This window comes from Pygocentrus nattereri, chromosome 1, assembly GCF_015220715.1.
Source record: "Pygocentrus nattereri isolate fPygNat1 chromosome 1, fPygNat1.pri, whole genome shotgun sequence".
Classification (NCBI taxonomy): Eukaryota; Metazoa; Chordata; class Actinopteri; order Characiformes; family Serrasalmidae; genus Pygocentrus; species Pygocentrus nattereri.
In genome coordinates this window covers 51,623,395-51,639,760 of record NC_051211.1, presented here as the reverse complement: position 1 = coordinate 51,639,760, position 16,366 = coordinate 51,623,395, and the positions used below count along the sequence as shown (strand labels likewise).

The following is a 16,366-nucleotide window of genomic DNA, read 5'->3' as shown; positions in this document are numbered from 1 at the left end:
GAAAACCTCGTATCTCCCGGAATGGTAACTTTACAGGAGATGGAAAAAAACATGCTCTACTTTTAACGTAAGTCTGTGGAACCAGAATTCATCATTTTGGGCCTTATCTTGAAATTTATACACAATGTAAAGAGCAACAGGTATTTTCAAATTATGTTAAAAACTGAAAAAATGGAGATACGATGTTTTGTCCCGACAGCAGTGAATTGCTTATTCAGGGATGTTTTTAATTTAATGTCTCTCAGTCTCTATCTCTGTCTGATTCCGTCTTTCTTTCTCTTCCTCCACTTCCCTTTTTGTTCTTTTTCCTCTCTCCATATATATATATATAGCATAAAATGGTAACTTTACAGCAGAAGGAAAAAACATACTCTACTTTTAATGTAAGTCAATGGAACCAGAATTTTTCCAGGCCATTTTGGACCGTTTCTTTGTTTCTTCTAGTCTATTTCTCATGAACTTTACAGACAATATTCACACACAAAACAACAGGCATTTTCAAATAATGTAAATAACTGAAAAATGAGGTTGTCCTGACAGCAGTGATACAGTTAAGACTTTCACGTCATTGCTCAGACTTTAATGCTCTCTCTTGTGAAATCTTTCGTCTTTATTCCTTTCGTCTTTACTCTCTGTCTGTCTCTCTCTTCTCCTCTGTTTACGCAGTTTTGTAGCCATCTTCTCTGTATCCTCTCTGTGGAAAACTTTGTAGAGAAGCAGCAACGCTGGCTCAGTGCCCCCCTGCTGCTCCGACCTCTATACTGGAGAAATGCAGAACAAACAGGAGAAAGTAGAAGAGAGGAGAGAGGAAAAGAGGGGATAAATAAGACGGACGCTGGATAAGGGATGGAGTATTATAGTGATAGAGGGATGAAATCATGGAGGGATAGAGGGGTGGAGTGAATGAGTGATGGACTGTTGAGAGTGCAGAGGAAGATGAAGGGACGGAGAGATGGAGTGAAGAAGGAATGGAGAAGGAAGTGATGTAGGGATCGATTGATGGAGTAAAGGAGAGATGGAGATGACATGATAAAGGATGGAAAATGGAAGGATGAGAAATAGAGTGATGAAGTGGCAGAGATTAAATGAATGGGATGAAAGTGAGGATGAGATGAACTAATGAAAGGAATAAAGTGATGGAAGACAGATGATGGAGTGATGGGATGGAAGCAAGGAGTGTTAAGAGTGATGGAGGGAAGAAATGATGGAAGATGAAGAGATGCACTTTAGGGAAGAGAGGTGAAGTGAAAGGAGACTGAGAAGGATGGATGATGGAGTGATGTGGGATGGCGTTTGAGGTATAGGGTGATGAAGGGATTGTTGATGATGGGATGGATGAATGGAGTGCAAAAGTGATGAAGGAATAGGGATGGAGGATGGAAGATACAGCGATAGAGTGATGAAGGGATGGAGATGGAGGGATCAAAGGCCTGGGGATGAGGATGGAGTGATGATTGAGGGATGGAATGATGGAGGGGTGGGGGGATGGAGGTAGAGTGATGATAGAAGGATGGAGGCAGAGTGATGGAGATGCAGTGATTCAGGGATAGAGGGATGGAGTGATGGAGCAATGGAAATGGAGAAATGATGGACAGATGGAAGGATAGAGCGATGGAGGGATGGAAGGATAGACCGATAGAATGATGGAGTGATGGGATGTAGAATGGATGGATAGTGATCGAGATAGAGTGATGAAGGATGGAGGAGTGTAGTGATGATGAAGGGATGGGGAGTGGATGGTTAGAGATGGAGATATAGTGTTGAAGGATAGAGGAATTTAGAAAAAGTGATGCAGGATGGAGGAATGTAGTGATGATGAAGGGATGGACAATGGATGGATACAGATGGAGATAGAGTAATGAAGGATGGAGGAATGGAGTGATGATGAAGGGATGGAGAATGAGTGGATAGAGATGGAGATAGAGTGATGAACTGTGCACTAAAATCTGCAAAAATGTGTTCTTAGTGGAGGCACCTAGACTGGAATGTGCAATGTTTTACAACTTCAGTTAAAACAGGACAGCACAAATAACTCTACAGCAGCTGGACTGGATCTTCTCACAGTAGCAGCAGAAGGTTCAAGGCGCTCCTGCAGGCCAGCTGCCACTAACACGGCTCAACATGCTAACACGGTTAACAATGAATGGAAGCTAGCAGGGGGCCACTCAGCACGGTTTCAGTCGCTTTACGCTAAATGCCGCCCTTTCACGCTTATTCATAATTAGCAACGCTGTCATTTTAGGCTGAAGGCTCGCTTTTCACTGAAGCTCACAAACCCCAGCAGTGATCACTGACGCCAAAGCCCAGCAACAATACATGCTGTGTCCACACACACTGCCTCTCTTAAAACACGCCTTCATCACTGCACTTTAAACCCTCTCTGTCTTTAGTCCCGGGAAAACAGGCAAAGTCTTGGCATCTTCGTGTTTCAGCTCCGCGTCTTTCCTCTCAGTTACTGTTTATTTGCTAAATTTATCCCCTGTGTGGTGTTCAGGTCTGTGGGACCCATTTAAAGTGTCTACCAAAAGAAACACTGATGTAATTTAATATTATTTCAACCTCAGATTCTTGTTCTTTGTTCATTTTCTGTGAAAAAAAACATTTTCAGTGTCTTCACCCTGTGTGAAGGTTGACAACACGGACAGGCTGCTGACTGGCTACAGCTGCTACAGGAGAACCCTACGCTGGACACTTGTGACATTTTAACACAAATTGTTGTGGCTGTGCTGATTTAATAAACAATAATGTGGTGGGTCCACCAGACCTCTGAGTAACAAACACATCAGCACCACACAAGGGTTCCCTGTAGAGGATGTGAACTTATTTTCAGTGGTGTTCTGGTTCCGTATGCGGCTCTGTCTGTGGATTCAAGTGAATTCAGTCAGCAGTTTAAAAAAAGTTGCTTCAGTGCTTTTTGAATCTTTACAGTCTCTTTACAGCATATTTTCAGTGTTTTTCCATTAGAAGACTGGCTTCCATTTACAATGAAGCTTATCATCAGCATCTCTCTCTCTCCTTTTCTCTCCTTCTCTCTCTCCTCTCTGTTATTTTCTCTTTCTCCCTCGCTCTTTCTGTCTCTCCTCCCTTTCTCTTTCTGTCTTTCTCCTTATTTTATATGCCTTATTGCTATTTGTCATTGTCATATCTATCTCCCTATTTCGTTTTCTCTTTCTTTCCCCACTCTTTCTATCTTTCTGTCTCTCCTCTCTTTTTCTCGATTTCTCCCTTGCTCTTTTTGTCTCTCTCTCTCTCTTTTTCTCGATTTCTCCCTCACTATCTCTATTTCTGCTTATTTGTGTATCATGTTTATATATTTCTATATATTTTTATCTCCCTCTTTCTCTCGTTTTCTTTTTCTCTCGCGCTCTCTCCTTTTCTTTCCCCCCTCGCTCTCTCTCTTCCTCTCTCCCTCCGTCTTTCTCCTCTCTATTTCTCTTTCTATCTTCTTTCTTCAGTTGTCTGTACAAGATAACTTGGTCCTTTCAGTGAAATAAAATTCCATCAAAAATCCATATTTTTTCCTCTTCGCATCTTCTTCTCATTCATATTTAATGGAATCATACGTTTTGTATTTAAAGTCTCCAAGTGTTGTAGTATATCTTCTATTTCATTGTTTAGTTTTGGGTTAAAATCTTGAAACACTAAACAGAAAATTATCCATATCAGGATTTTTATTTCTGTGGTATCTATGTAGATACAGCCAAGCCTGTTCTCCCATTGGTTAGGCCTTCAGGAGCTGAACTGAAGGCCTAATATGTCCAATTGACTACTAACTTCACTAGGAAGTGACAGAGGCATCAACCAGTCACGTTTTGATTTTCAGTGGCTGGAAAACGTCACTCTGGGCCTTCTAGTCTAGATATGTCACTGACTGTGAATACTCGAAGGGTCAATGCAAAACTGATATATAAGGTAAAATGCATGTCTATTACAAGCTTAAAATATGCATCCAAATGTGTTCATGACCTTCGAATGTTTTGGCCAGTGTTAGCTTAGTACTAAGACACAATAAGAAACCCCATAGGGACGCTAGCCGAAATTACCTTATTTGTAACAGAGCTTTTGGAAATGAACAGTCTGAACTGATACCTCTAATCATCACCCTTCACCACTGATATACACACTGATCAACAGAGAGACAGATGGACGTGGAGCTCTCTCGCTCTCTCTGCTGCTCCTGAGTCACCTGTGCAGAGCCTTATGGCCTGTTAGAATGTCACAGCATGCAGTATTAGCCTAACGCATAACTCACGCTCTTAATTATTCATATAAGGAGCATTAGAGCTCCAGGTAGCTAAAGTGTGAATTATAGCGAGACTGTAACTGCGGTATAATTGCACAAACGCTCAGTTCCGCTGACCCTCGGGGGGGAGCGGCTCGCTGCTCCTTCAGACGGACACTCGGCATCTGCCACCTCATCAGAAAAAAAAAAGTTTAATAAGGACAACCTTTAATTTCAATTACGGCCCTGCGTTCAGAGGCAGTTGTACGGGGCCCTGCCTGCCGTAATCCCCCCGGAGTGACATCTGCTTTATGAAAGTCTTTTTATTGGCTTTGCACGGTGACCCACTTTAAACTGTAGCCTATTGTCTTAGAGAAGAGATGTCGAGACAAAGGGCTGCGAGCTTTACTCAGCTCGCTTCAGGAGGGACGAGAGCCAGTGACTGTGATTTGGCACTTATTAGTGAAGCACTGCAAGTTGAAGTCTCAACATTTCAGACATGCAGAGTCGTGATGCAGCAGCGTTTACAGGCCTGTGGAGAAAGGTCTGACTGCGGAGCTGCAGAGCCGCATATTTACACCCGAAGTTTCACTCCAGCCGTTTCAGGCTAGTGGAACTCATAGGACAGTGTGATTGTGCCGTGTAAACAAAGTCCTTATAGGATATGGGTCAGTAGGGGCCACTAGCTTGCGGGCAGTCGTGGGCTAGAGGTTAGGGAACAAACCCTGTGACTGGAAGGTTGCTGGTTCGATCCCCAGCACCAACAGTCTATGACTGAGGTGCCCTTGAGCAAGACACCTAACCCCTAATTGCTCCCCAGGCGCTGTGGATAGGGCTGCCCACCGCTCCGGGCAAGTGTGCTCACTAGTGTGTATGTGGTGTTTCACTTCACGGATGCATTAAATGTGGAGGTGAAATTTCCCGTTTGTGTGATTAAAAAGTGTTACTTATACTTAAATTCGAGCGCTACAAGCATCCCATTCATATTTCAACCAGTGGCCAGTCTCCTCATTTATAACATCTTCACTCCGTTCACCCCCCCACACATTTATATTACACATGTGGTGTTGGGCTGAACCCGCGGGGAGTAAAAGTGTGGAGGTGCTGTGTCCTTCACTCTGTTCTCCTCCTACATGGCCTGCTGTTAGTGTGTATGTGTGTGTGTGTGTGTGTGTGTGTGTGAGGGTGGACAGCGTGGACAGGCTGCTGACTGGCTACAGCTGCTAAAGGAGAACTCTACGCTGGACACTTGGTGATATTTTAAACATCTGGTATTTTTATATAAATTGTTATGGCTATATTAATTTAATAAAACAATAATGTGGTGGGACCACCAGACCACTGAGGAACAAACACATCAAAACCACACAAGATTTAAATTCAGTCGAAACTGTGCACTAAAATATGAAGAAAAACGTGACATCTAAGTTTGCTCCCTTGTCGAGGAACAGTGTTAACTTACTTTCACTCAACCAATCTGGCTGGTTCATGCTATTTACATCATACAGTCATAACACAGACTGGCTGCACTAAACATAAGGATCCTGCTTGATCTCCTAGTGAAAACATCACAGTTATAATAGTCAGAATGCAGAATAATTCATTGAGCAAACTGGTCAACATCTCTCTAGCACTTAGCACTGTTTCTAGAGCAGCTGTTTCCGCCCGTGTCTAGTCAAATTTGTACATAAACAAAGCAACCAAACATTATGTGATTGTAATAGCAGCAGTGATCCATTGGGGTAGATCTCCTAAGCCTTTTAGCAGAAGTGAAAGAGACAGACACAGAGAGAGAGGGGGGGGGGTAAAAGTGAAACATGCATGTTGTGAGTGGTGTTTTGCGGGGCTGCGTGTGTGCCTGCAGTCTGGGTGGTAGTGATGCGTGGCGCCTGTAGGGTTGATGATACAGCTCCAACAGAATTAGCTCTGATATATGTGTGTGCGTGTGTGTGTGTGTGTGTGTGTGTGTGTGTGTGTGTGTGTGTGTGTGTGTGTGTGTGTGTGTGTGTGTTGCTGCTGGGTCCGCAGCATCAGAGGCTGAACACAAATCCACTTAGCGTGCGGAGTGGCTGGCTTCACAGCAGAAATAATTGCATTTTCCATCTGAGCCCGCAAGGCCTAAGCTAACACCCGCTAGCCCTTCTAGCTGTGGCTACGGCCCAAACCGGCCAGTGTCATAGTCATGTGGGCACTTTGTGCACATGTGTCCGTGTGCCGTGAAAGCAACACCTTTCTGGCACATTCTCTGTGGCATAACAGGATGTCCAGTTTCCAGTTCAAGCAGACAGTCATTTCCCTGCGGTCAGTAAAGCACCTGTTGCATTCAGTGAAGGACATTTGACTTTGCATGAAGCTCGGGGTCTTTTCATATCTGGAAATATAGTTACATTCACATTTAGGACTGTAAATGTGGTCATTTTTAATCTTGTTGATGCATTTTTCTTCTCTGACCCTTCAGACAATCTGTAGTGGTGCGGGCCGAAGCCCGGCTGCAGCGCGCTGTATGTTGCTATGAAAGAATCTGCCATTGTAGCCCTCTCGTTCATATACAGCTTTGAAATGGATTTTAAAATGGTCTTTGGCAAGCTGCACTGGACAGCGCTTCCGGAAGACCTACAGACAAATCAACAAGCAGCAAACTAACAAAAGCACTAAAAGCTCCAGCTCCCCTTGAGGACCTCTATGAGCTGTATGCGCACTGAGAGGCTACAACTATGGAGGAGATAGAACCACTGACTGTATACACGATACGTCAGAGGTGGCAACCCAAATGCTAAGAAGAGCCTTGGGAGCTGCAACATTTTATGCCCATTTTACCATCTTGGTTGTAAATATGTCTCAGGGTGTGCTGATGTGCTAGTATAGACTAAAAAATATAATATAAACAAAAAACACAGACTTACTTTGCTCTGCTTTAAGTTTTAGCTCAGCTATAGTTGCTTTTCTCACATCTCCAGCAGGAAACTTTTCCAAACATGGAATAGTTTCTTGTAAAATGTCTCTCAGCGTACTTTTGCATGACTGAAGTCAACTTCTCATTCGCTTGATTCTAGTTAGAAATTTCCTGTTCCACCTTAAATGGTGCCAGAATGTAACTGCTGTACCATTTAAGGTGGAATGGGAGAATTTGAACAAGAATCTGAATTGAGCTTCGAGCCTTTTTAGTCTGTGACAGTTTCCCCAATGTTTTCTTATTTGGGATTTGTTCTCCAATAAGAACTTATGAGAGGGTGTCAGGTGTAATTGGAGGGGTTTGTTTGTACTGGGGGGGGTTTGGTTGTTGAATTTGTCTTAAAGAGATGGATGTGTTTTACGCTGGTATGACATTTTGCTCAAATGCGTCTTGGTACACATCCTGAAGTGGTTTCAGTGATCAGTTTGGACGGTTCCTGCAAGTCGTCGGCAGTTATGCTGTGTTATGCACAGGTGTCTCTGTCCATGTTGCTATTAGGCAGTTTGTTTCATCAGCATGTTCAACACATTTGTATCTGTTTTAAATGCATCTTGGGTGCATTTACACTTGCATTTTTATGTGGCCTGGCTTTATCCAGGTACAATCCTGATACTCAAGACACATGAAGTGACCGGATCTAAACATTATCTGTGTGAGCAAGTGTAGACGGGGTCGTAGTTACTCTTAGTTACATCCAACAGCATTAACCCAGGTTAGTGAAAGATAGCCCCTTAGCTAGTACCCTAGATAAATAGCCTGGAAACGCAAAGCCAGCTTCTTCAGTTCACTACATTAAGCTGTTCTGACAGACTTCACTCCGCTGCGAATGCATGTGTAAACAAGCCCACAACTGCAGCTACAGCTTTAATAAGGCTGTTGAGCCTAAAGCAGGCTGTGTTTACTGGGCCTTTGCCCCAGCACTGCTGTCGTAAACCAGACTGGATCAGATGCGCTGGCTGTGTTGTAGGATTAGATCTATAGGAGCAGGCTGGCATCAGCTGCTCTGATCTAAAGAGAGAGAGATAAGTTGAGAGAGGGGTAAATAATAGCTCATATTACAGCAGTTCATCTCCCTCTGACAAGCTGCCTGACACCAGTCTGGATGTGCTCCTGATTACCCTTTTGATGTCAAAATAAAGAGAATGTTGCACCAAAGTGTGTGTGTGTGTGTGTATGTGTGTGTGTGTGTGTGTGTGTGTGTGTGTGTGTGTATGTGTGTGTGTGTGTGTGTGTGTGTGTGCGTGCACGCTTCAGGGGTGAAAAAGTCTGAGGTGGACGCTGATGGATTAGCTTCATATGTCATCCTCGATGGGCTTTTGTCATCAGTCTTCTGCTTCATTGAAAACCAGCTACACATTTCCAAGAAGAGAGAGAGGGGTCGAGAGAGAAAGAGAGAGAGAGGGCCCTGTTTTCTTAAGACAGTCTGCAACCCATGGAAACTTCCATGCACCAATGATGTTCAAGACACAAGCATTCGCAAAAGTGGAGTGGAAAGAAGAGGGTGTGGTGATTTAATTAGGATATTCTCTTTCTCTCTCTCCTCTGTCCCTCTCTCACCCTCCTTCCCCTGTCTCTCTCTTTCCTTCTCTTTTTCTCTGTCTCTCGCTCTCTCTACCTCTCTCTTTCTCTCTCTTGCTTGCTCTCTCATTTTCTTTCTGTTTCTCTTTTTTCCTCTTCTCTACGTTGCTCTTTCTCTCTTTCTTTCCTTCTCTTTCTGTCTCTCTCTGCTCAGTTTCTCAGTTCAACAGTGCTTTATTGGCATGAATGTAATTGCACTGTTGCCAAAGCAGTTAATGAGAAACACAAACATAAATAAGAAAATGATGACATTATAGATCATAACAGATCACTAGTTAACTGAGTTATTTACAGCGTTATTAGTAATCAAAGAAAAAGAAAAGGGAAATAAGAGATTCAAGACAAATTTCAGAATATATAGTAATCAATATCAGTTATTTGGTTGCTCCTCAGGTAGTGATGGGCGGTCACGTGTCTTGCTGCGTGTGTGACCACCTCTTCTCTCCTAGCAGTTTCTCAGAGTCACTGCAGAGCTCCAACTCAGGACAGACGCTGCTCACCTTCTCATAGAACAGGAGAAATATTCTTAAACTACGTTTACGAACTACGAAAACTACGAAAATATTTTTTGCAGTGTAACGACTTTTGGGTTGGGTGACACCGCTTCCCAACCAGACAGCAAAACTGCATCACAGCAAAACACATCACATCAAACCACTCTGAATGACGGTGTTTACACCTTAACAATTCATTAAATTATGCAAAAATGTAGAAAAATCAGTGGAATCCCCCTTGAAACCCCTCGAGCTGTGAAGTGCGAGGGCTGGCGAGCTTCCTGAGACACAAAGCGCTTCGTCCAGCCTAATTTACACCTCAGATGTGGTGGAGTTCGCCCTCAGCGCAGGTGAGTCTGTCTCTAAGCTGAGCCTGTGTTAATGAAGGCAGCGGAGCGGTGAAGGAGAGATGAGCCTGCTGGATTAGAGCGTAATAAACTGGCACTTTCAGAGCTGACGAGGCGGCGGGCGGGCGGCGGAGGAAGCGGTGCCGAAGGGACCTGTGGGGTTTACTATGGGATTTCAGGCTGACTGGAGAGGTTGTGGAAGAGGTTGGCACAGATGAAATTACTGTCGTGATTAAAGGAGCAGTTCCACCAAAAATGCAAATATTAATGCTAATGTGGGGAAGGGAAGACGGCTGGCGGTTAGCATTAGGCAGTTTCATTGTGCTGCTGTTCGCTCAGTCTCCTCAGATGACCTGAACTTGTAGGAAGGTGATGAGGAATGACTTCAGAGGAGACTGCGCTGTAGTGGAGTAGAACAGCGTTCTCAGAGCGCGAGTGTTTTCACGCAGGCCTGTGCTCACCCTCACGCTCGCCCTCACCCTCATCCTGCTCCTAGTGGTCTCTTCCCTCGCTTTAAAATCAGCACTCGTCTGCTGGATGGTGCTGTTTGTCGATTTGCTTCATTTTAAAGCCGTGTGAGTTCCACAGAGAGAGAGAGAGATAAATGACTGATAATCTAACACAGTCACAGCCTAATGAGATTAGACTTCTGCACTGCTCCCCCATCATACTGCACTCTCTCTCTCTCTCACTCCCCATCTCTCTCTCCCTCTCGCTCTGTCTATCTCATACTCCCCATCTCTCTCTCTCCCTCTCTCTCTGTCTCTCTCTCCCTCTTCCTCCCCATCTCTCTCTCTCTCCCTCTCTCTCTGTCTCTCTCTCCCTCTTCCTCCCCATCTCTCTCTCTCTCCCTCTCTCTCTGTCTTTCTCACTCCCCATCCATCTCACTCCCCATCTCTCTCTCTCCCTCTCTCTCTGTCTCTCTCTCCCTCTTCCTCCCCATCTCTCTCTCTCTCCCTCTCTCTCTCTGTCTTTCTCACTCCCCATCCATCTCACTCCCCATCTCTCTCTCCCTCTCGCTCTGTCTCTCTCTCCCTCTTCCTCCCCATCACTCTCTCTCTCCCTCTCTCTCTCTCTCTTTCTCACTCCCCATCCATCTCTCTCTGCCTCTCGCTCTGTCTCTCTCTCCCTCTACCTCCCCATCTCTCTCACTCCCCGTCTCTCTCTCCATCTCTCTCTCGCTCTCTCTTTCTCACTCCCCATCCATCTCACTCCCCATCTCTCTCTCTCCCTCTCGCTCTGTCTCTCTCTCCCTCTTCCTCCCCATCTCTCTTTCTCTCTGTCACTCCCCATATCTCTCTCTTTCTCTCTTTCTCTATCTCTCTCTCCTGTTCTCTCTCTCTCTCTCTCTCTCTCTCTCTCTCTCACACACACACACACACACACACACACACACACACACTCCCCATCTCTCTCTCTCTCTCTCTCTCCTTCTTCCCCCCCATCTTTCTCTCTGTCTCTGTCTCTCTCTCTCTCTCTGTCTGTCTCCCTCTCCTTCTCCCTCTCCCTCCTTCCACATCTCACTCTGCTTTCATCTTTCTCTCCCTCCCTCAGTCTCTCACTGTCTTTCTTTCTCTCTTTCTCACTCTCTGCCTTGCTCTGTCTCTCCCCATCTCTCATCTCTCTCCCTCTCTCTCCTTCCCCTATGTCTCTGTTTCCTACTCTTTCTCTCTGTCTTTCTCTCTCTCTCTCCTTCCATCTCCCATCTATGCCGTTTCCTTCTCTCTCTCTCTCTCTCTGCCTCTTGCTCTCTCTCTGTCCTTCCATTTCTCTCTCCCTCCCCATCTCTCTGTTTCCTTCCCTCTCTCTTGCTCTTGCCCTGTTCTCTCCTTTTCTCTCTTTCCTGCCTCTTCTCTTTCTCTTTCTCCTTCTCTCTCTTTTTTGCTTGCTTTCTGTTTTCTTTTCTCTCTCCTTTTCTCTCTCTTTTTTCTCTTTCTCTTCCTTTCTCTCTCTCTCTTTCCTTCACTCTCACTTTCTCCACTGTCTGCTTGACTGCTTCTCTTTTCTCTCACTTTTTCTTTCCTCCTTCTTCTCTCCCTTGCTCTTTCTTTCTTTCTTTCTTTCTTTCTTTCTTTCTTTCTTTCTATCTCCTATATCTTTCTCTGTATCTTCTATGTCCTGTTTTCTCCTTTTCTCTCTTTTCCTGCTTCTTTTCTCCCGGGCCTTTTCTTTTCTTCTTGTCCTTGCGCTCTTTCCCTCTCTCTCTCTTTCAGTCTCAGTAAATGTCTCTCATCCCTCTTGAAATTTTGACATGTAAATTACATTTTCTGCGATGTTTAAATCACAGCTGTGTGAGTTTTACAGATGAGGACGTTGGGCTGTTCAGCTGCCTGGTGATCAGATATGGACAGTAATCAGCTCTAAAGCAGAGGAAGCGGAGCATAAAAGCATTGAATCATTATTCAGTTAATCTATGGGCTGGTGCAGAGAACAGAGCCTCACTGTACTGGCAGTGTCCACTTAGACTGGCAGATCAATTAAAGCAGTGACCCTGAGTCATTCAGAGGATCATTAGTTCTGTTTCACTCCAGCCAGTGTTTGATTTCCTTACCTGCACCCTCCACTTTAACCGGGAGAGGTCTAGTGCACAGTTACAGAATAACTTCTGTTTACTTCCAGTTGACTTTCTTTATGTACAGCTTCATGTCTGCACATTTTTCCATCTGTTTCGATGATAAAAAAAATGGATATAATTAATTTTTTTGAACAAAAACAAGACTTTAGGCAAACGGGTACCTTCATGTAATCGTAACCATAATGAAATAGCTCCTCTCTTACTTACAGACACAGATGTAGTATTTAGAGTTTATAATCTGCATTCTTGGCAGAATTGCTGGCTTTAATGAGCTGTGAGTGAGAAATAATCATTTATATCAATTTATACCAAGCTTTAGTTATCACCATCAATACCTGCAAGGCTTCATTTCCTTCCTCAGGCCCCCTAGTGGCCACTTTTCTGGCAGGAGCGGAAATGAATCAGGTATTTTTAACCAATGGCATCAAATAAAAGATTTTTCCCAGTAGTTTTGTTAAAAATCTTAATATGTCCATTAACATCTCCTATTATCATATATGTGTAAAGCAGAGCTTCATTCCAAACATGTTTTACAGTCACTGGTGTTGTATGAATGTGGTGTAACACCAGTGACGCGACTCGAGTGACATTCTGGTTAAAACTGAGGATTTTGTAAATTGGCTGACTCGTTGGCGTCAGGCGACCTTGTGCACCTGTTTAAAATCAGTAATAAAAATGAGAATTATGGCATTATTTGGATGAAATTTGAATTTCCCAGCCATTAAAGCTCACAACACCAGTGACACACAGAAGTTATGAGCTGCCTTATAAACAAAATGATTAATAAATGAGCGAAATATAGTGAGCGAGTGTGACTCGCCTCCTCATGCCCTGAGCTGCTTCCTCTCTGATGAGCCTCGACCAAAGAGGCAGTTTAACAGAGCTGAAAATACTGTGTTAGAATATAAAATAAGAGTCCTGATAACAGCAGTGACCAAAATCTCTGTGACAAACGAGTTTTTAAAATAAAATACATATTTTTTAAATTTAGTAAAACGTTAATGATATAAAAAGTAAACATGAATCTGTTTTACACAAATTCCTAAGTTAAATTCTTGAAAATATTGTTTTATATTAAAAATAGTTTCTCAAATGTTGAAAATTGGATTAGTGACAAGCTGCTTTACAGATGCGACTAGAGCGACTATGAAACGGGATAAAAAAAGAAAGGTCAGAGAAATCAAGAGGGAAAAGTGTTATTTAATCTCTGGTCAACTGTGTAAATGTACATACTGACCTTTGGAGCTGTGCCTGATATTTTAAGTATCTTTTTAAGTCCTGCCGTCTTCACTAGAGTGAACCACAGTATCACTGGACTTTCATTTTAAGCCGTGAGAAGTGGTTTAGAGACATTTATTGCGTTTGCTAGTGGACACAACACATTTCTAACCACAGATCCCCACACAATCTGAGATATGTGGCTTGTTTGTGCTTTCAAACCTACCATTTGACATCATCTCCTCATACATGATGCTGTCATAGAGGCAGGAGTGACATCCTAAACGTTCACTGGCTCTGTTCACTGGCTTTCAACCTGTTTCTGTATCAGCATAAAGCATTTTTAAAAGCTCTTCTTGAGGTGCTAATGCATTCTGTGAGAGAGAGAGAGAGAGAGAGAGAGAGGGGGGGGGGGGGGGGTAAGGTGTGTGGAGGAAATCATACTGTCAACTAAAAATAGTCTCTACTTTACTGAGCATGCGATTAGATTCAAGGCTGACTGAGCAGAGAAGGCCGGAGTCCAAACATACATCGCAAGTCAGTAAAGCCAAGTTAAGTTGCAAGTCACATGCATGCGAATCGCGAGTCAATTAAGCACAATTTCCAGTCAAGTCACGAGTCGTTTGCACATGAGTCCGAGTCGAGTCGTGAGTCAGTTAAGCACAAGGCCGAGTTGAGTCATGAATCATGTACACATGAGTCTGCGCCAAGTTGTGAGGCAGTTAGGCATGAATTTGACTCATGAGTCACCTACACTCTGAATCAAGTCACAAGTCAGTAAAGTGCGAATCTGAGTCAGTTAAGCGTGAATCTGAGTCGAGTCCACGAGCCAATAAAGCGTGAGTCTGAGTCAATTTTCAAGTGAGTTAAGCATGAGTCTGCATTAATTCACGTTAGTAAAGGCCTAGTTGAGTCGTGAGTCATTTAAGTCCAAGTTGAGTCAGGAGTGAGTTAGGCCCCAAGTGTAAGTCAAGTTGCGAGCCAGTGAAGCACAAATCCAGATTGAGTCGTGAGTCAGTAAAGTGCAAGTCCAAGTTCAGCTTGAATCAGTTAAGCATGTGTCCGAGACTGAAGTCAGTTAAACATGAGTCCGAGTCGAGAATCAGTTAAGCACAAGTCTGAGTCATGAGTCAGTTAAGCAAACGGTCGTGTCAAGCTGCGAGTCATTTAAGCACAAATTCAAGTTGAGTCACGAGTCAATAATGCGTTGGTCCAAGTTGAGCGCGCATGTCGTGTCAAGTCCCGAATCAGTTAAGCATCCGTATCAGTCAGTTAAGTACAAGGCAGAGTTGAGTCGCAGGTCATGTATATGCAAGTTGTGAGTCGGTTAAGCACAAGGCTGACTCTTGAAGGCCTGCAGGTTCTGCTTGCCCAGTATGCAAAAGTGTGAACACTTCTGGTCAAATTATACGTTGATTTTCTTACTGAAAGTAAGTTAACACATCATCCACGGGGAAAATACCCTGGAATATGGCATTTTTCTAGAAATTTTAGTGCACAATTTCAGTTTAGTTACTGAGTTTAATATTCAGTAAATTGGCACAGATAATACATTTCATGTTTTATTCCTTTTCCAGTGTGTTAAATTCAAGTAAACAGTATTTTACAGTAAACAGTAGTTGTGTTAAATGTGCAGTGTATTCTCTGTAGAGGATGTGTTCACTTATTTTCACATAGGAAAGCAAAACAACATGCAGGTTGGCACTTCTGAACACGACTGCATCATCATCATCATCCTCATCGTCATCATCCTCATCATCATCCTCATTATCATCATCATCATCATTCTCATTATCATTACCATTATCATGAGAAAGCAGTGTGTGTGTGTGTGTGTGTGTGTGTATAGCTGTAACACAATACGCTCATTTACATGCTCAGTTCAGACAGTTACATCTGTTCATCTGTTGCTCTACAGTTACAGCCCTTCCCTTATAACCTGATATTTCACCCCTGCTTTCCTCACCATCACAAGCTAATAACACACACACACACACACACGCACGCACACCTCTGCACTCTGACTGAGCCCCTTTCATGAATATCAAGAAAGGCCCTTCTGAAAGAGAGTGGAATTTCATCAGCACTTCCAAAGCCTTAGCGTTATTATAGCAGTGCTCTCTCTCTCTCTATCCGTCCGGCAAGGGCTATCTGCAGCCGGATCTGCGTCAGCGCCTCAGCCACGTGTGATTGGCAGCCTGAGGAGCATGTCTGTAGGAAAATGCACCTTCACGCCTGTGAAATGGAGTGGGGAGAGATTGGTTTTTGTGGCGGCATGCAGGCCGGTGATATGCATCAGGCCGCGGATGCCTGGCTGCGGGGGAACGGCTGCCCGCTGGGAGATTGGACCAAACCAGATCAAAACCAGGAGGGGAACTCGCCCTAAGTGTGGCCTCTTTTACATCTTAATCACATTTGTTGCATCAGCGCGTGGCGGCGCTCCAAATCCACGCCTTTCCAGTGCGGAGTTGGCTTATGATGTGGCTGTAGATAGTGGTCAGGTTCCTGTAGTGGCAGTTTGACTGCTGTGAAAAAAAATACTGAATACTTTCAGTCTCTGCATTTAAAGTACATGCAAATGGATGCCTGCTGGTTGAGGCATGCTAGTCTATAAGTGTCCCTAAAGGGCTGCAGAGTACAGACATGTGCAAAAGCTTGGGTGCCGTGGTGAAATGTAAGTTACATATCTGCACATTTTAATGCAGAATCACTGTTTATTTGCTGAGTTTAACACATTGGGGAAAAAAAAAACATAAAATGTGGCAAAAGCTATGGCTTTTTTATTTTTTATGTTTTTAAATATGTAAACATGATTTTTTAATAATCAGATTATTAGGAATGAAAGAGAAATAAAGCACGTAATTTAACTTGGGATGTTTAAACATGTGCATACAAATGTACATCATAAGGCCTTTGCGATGCTGATATCAAAGAAGGCTGCATAACAAATGAATTGTGTGCTGTTGGCATTCTCACCTT

At 43.7% G+C, this 16,366-nt stretch overlaps 1 protein-coding gene across 1 annotated transcript in view; it reads left to right on the top strand.

The window, feature by feature from the left end:
- The window catches only part of plxna4 (plexin A4), a 432,713-nt gene that overhangs the window by 230,680 nt on the left and 185,667 nt on the right, over nt 1-16,366 (top strand). The gene's annotated exons all lie outside the window — the stretch shown is intronic.